The sequence below is a fragment of the Epinephelus lanceolatus genome, chromosome 24 (genome assembly GCF_041903045.1).
Source record: "Epinephelus lanceolatus isolate andai-2023 chromosome 24, ASM4190304v1, whole genome shotgun sequence".
NCBI lineage: Eukaryota > Metazoa > Chordata > Actinopteri > Perciformes > Serranidae > Epinephelus > Epinephelus lanceolatus.
In genome coordinates this window covers 20,407,364-20,410,956 of record NC_135757.1, presented here as the reverse complement: position 1 = coordinate 20,410,956, position 3,593 = coordinate 20,407,364, and the positions used below count along the sequence as shown (strand labels likewise).

Here is a 3,593-nt window from a genome sequence, read left to right as displayed (position 1 = left end):
GGGGATCACGGTGATTCATTCATTCATTCATCTTCTAACCGCTTCATCCTCTTGAGGGTCGCGGGGGCCTGGAGCCTATCCCAGCTGACATCGGGCGAGAGGCAGGGTACACCCTGGACAGGTTGACCAAAAATCCATCCTAACTCAGGCTAATAAGATTAAGATATTTTTGTCTTCCTTAGTGGATGGATGGTTAGTGATGTCACTCATTTGTTTGATTGCAACCTTTTGTGTAATAAAAGCTGGTCAAAATACATGAAAAAGTATTTGTCCCTGTTTTTTATTTCATAATGATAATATTTAATGATTTTTCACCGCCGCACTGAAAATGTCCCAGATTTTCATCTCAGAAATCTGGTCACCTTAGTCTAATAATGAAGTTGCAAAAGACCATTAGAAAGCTTTCACTCGACACTTCTTCACTGTACGAGCATAGAAGAGTGTACTTTGGGCTGTTTTATGCTCATTCTGTTGTGTTTTGATGCATTTTGGTGAAAATATCAAGTTTTAAAGGTGCGCAGTCAAGGTCAGTCAGTCAAGGTGAACAAGGCCTTTGACTTTCTGTATTACAAGTCTGACTGTGGTCAGTTATGTATCAATACTTCATTCTAAATGTCTTACAGGAGTGTATTCATTCGTCCTGCCTGATTTTAGATGTGATAAGTGCATTTTTAGTGGAAACATGAGCAATTTGAGTGGAAATGCAGAATCTAAAAGATGCAGTTATCGCCTCCAAATCACTGAAAATATTTTTTTTTCCTTTCATAGATGACAAAACCAAAACATCCAGCGGTGTGCCCCATCTGCAGGAAAACAATTAAGTGGCTCTCCATGCACCTGGCCGAGTGGCACAGGCTTAAAAACCCTAATGAGAGGCAAATCCTCAATCAGTTGGCAACCGGAAGGATTCAAGTCGGTGGTGGACCGTGCCCCCTCCCAGTGTGCCAGCCATATGTTATATGGCCATATGTTATATGGCTGGAAGAACACTTGAGGGGGCACAAGGACCACACAGAAGCCTGCATTTCGAGGGAAATCAAAGCCCTCAAAAGGCGCACAGCCATCGCTAGGTTGAGGGCCCTGAAGGCCACGCAGCCGGACCCTCCAATGGTCTCCACCCTGGAAATTTCAGATGACGAGGAGGAGGAGCCAGAGGAGGTTCCTGGCGGCTGTGCCAACTCGGCGTGCATTAACTTGAGGAAGACAGTGCGGGAGCTGGAGAGGGAAAACAGGGACCTCAGGGAGGCCAATGCCGCCCTCCGTGTAAGTGAATTTCAAATACATGGCAATTCCCAGCTGTGATCAAATGTAAGTCATCGTAAATTAACACTTTTTTCGCTTGCAATCAATTTCTCAGGACGCAGCAGGAGAGGGGACCAGCGGCACTCAGAGGCCAGCTCCCGCCCCTCGGACAGGACACAGCTCCAAGTCTGCAGAGGTTAGCATATATCAGTGTAGAGCATGTTTTGTTGATATGATTTTATTGTAGTCTGTAATACAATAACAGCAAGTGTTGTAACAACTATTGATCTGAAACTTGTTCTCTATTTATCTTTTCACTGTATCCAGGTGATTGACAGCAGAAGCAGCAGAAGCAGCAGCAGCAGCAGCGATGAGGAGGAGGAGGAGGCTCCTCCTGTAGCTCCTTTGGTTAGATTATACTAGAATGAAATGTAATGTTTGATTTATTTTTCAATGCTTACACATTTAATGCAAACATGCCTTATCATTCTTTCTTCATGATCAGACCAGCAGCAAGGCTGCGGAGGAGGAGCAGAGGGAGGAGGACAGCGAGGAGGAGGAGGAGCAGAGGGAGGAGTAGAGTGAGAAGGAGAAGGAGCAGAGGAAGGTGGACAGCGAGGAGGAGGAGGAGCAGAGGGAGGAGGAGAGTTAGGAGGAGAAGGAGGAGGAGGAGGAGAAGGTAAGAAGAGAAAAATAATCAATTTAGTAGAATCTGTCAAGCAAAGTGTGTTACACACAATCATTTTGTGCAACATTCATGTATTTCACAAAAGTTTGTCTTATAATTTCTTCTGTTTCTTTTCCTGTGTTCTCTGACTCCTTCCTCTGCACCCAAGAAGAGCGCGTCTGCTCCTTCAGCTCCTTCCTCAAAGAAGGCCAGGAAGGCCAACCGCACCTGCTGCCTCAGGAGATGGAGGAGGAGGAGTCTGAAGTGAGTGAAATCTTTTTTTTTTTCAGTGTATCCCATCTTGTGGGCCCCCTAATCCTCTGCATTTAAGTCTTCTTTGAAAATCAATGCTATTTTCTATTTCCTGGTAATAATGACACACCATGTTGCAAATTTTCTGTTACAGGACGATGAGCAGGCCATGAAGCAGGGTCTGACAATGATTGTCGAAGACATCCTGCAGGGGACGGGGGAGGATGCAGACGAGGACGCCAGTGAAGAAGTGAGTGAGACTAGAGAGCAGAAATGTTGAATGAAGCTAAATTTTATTTACTAACAAAGCTAAACAACACATCTGACATTTCTCTCCTGTGCTTGGCTCTGTAATAGGAGGATGCACCAACCCCCATCCCAACAACCTCCAGCATATACAAGGTGCTGGGTCCCATCTTTGGAGGCCATTCAAAGGCCTCCAAGATGAGAAAGATTTCCTTCCCTCCCTCCATCGGTGAGAAACAACACATTTTCTATGTGTGCAGGTGTGTGGAGGGGTGTCATGCTATGTTCATCACATCTTTGTTCTATCTTTACAGAAACATTCCTCCATGTATGTTTCTGTAAAGATTGAACACATTTTCTATGTGTGCAGGTGTGTGGAGGGGTGTCATGCTATGTTCATCACATCTTTGTTCTATCTTTACAGAAACATACATGGAGGAATACAGTAATTTTGTGCTGGTCCCAGGGGGGGACGCCAAAGTTGCGGCAGAATGCTGTTACAAAGGCGTCCAGGGCCAAAGCCTTTATTAAATATATGATGGTGGGGTGGAAGGAAATACACTACTGGACGTGGGAATTTCTTGAAAACCTCCAGCTCATAAAAGCGTAAGTATCAAACTCTGAAAGCAGTAGCAGAGTAATCTAATTACAAGAGTTGTAGAAACTAAATCCAAACTGCTCTTTCCACAGATGCCCCTGTGTTCTGCGGAAACTCAATCTGGTGCCCTCCACCGTTGTCATGTATGTTGCCCACACATTGGCCTTTATTGATTATTTGGGCGACACTCCTCCCCACCACTGCCGGGTCCCCAAAAGAAAGATCTGCTTTATACAGAGGGAGCTTAAGAGAGTTCTGAAGATTGAAGGTCGGACGGTCCTGGGTCACCAGCAGAGCGTTAAACAGGCCAAACAGTTGCGGCTGGTGACCCGGCAGTCGCTCTCGACGTGCCAGTCCCTGGCGAGGGCCAAGATCCCCAAGCTCCTGGGTAAACTCATACTCATCCTTTGTTTCCTATTCAAAATCATTTGAATATTCTCATCTCTCGCTGTCTCTCACTCTCTCTCTCTCTCACACACATACAGACACACACACACACACACACACACACACTGCTCTTTTCATTTACATCATTATTATGCAGATATAATGTAACCTCTCTGTTATTTCTCTCTCATTTCAGACGAC

The 3,593-nt window shown here is 45.3% G+C and overlaps 2 long non-coding RNA genes across 2 annotated transcripts; both read left to right on the top strand.

Moving 5' to 3' along the window:
- Positions 1-1,183: 1,183 nt before the first annotated feature.
- Positions 1,184-1,655, top strand: LOC117250315 (uncharacterized). The gene is made up of 3 exons (XR_004501080.2): positions 1,184-1,263; positions 1,358-1,438; positions 1,570-1,655. It is a non-coding gene; the product is annotated as an uncharacterized LOC117250315 (long non-coding RNA).
- Positions 1,656-2,107: 452 nt separating this feature from the next.
- Positions 2,108-2,593, top strand: LOC117250314 (uncharacterized). Its single transcript, XR_004501079.2, has 3 exons — positions 2,108-2,173; positions 2,316-2,411; positions 2,519-2,593. It is a non-coding gene; the product is annotated as an uncharacterized LOC117250314 (long non-coding RNA).
- Positions 2,594-3,593: the final 1,000 nt, after the last annotated feature.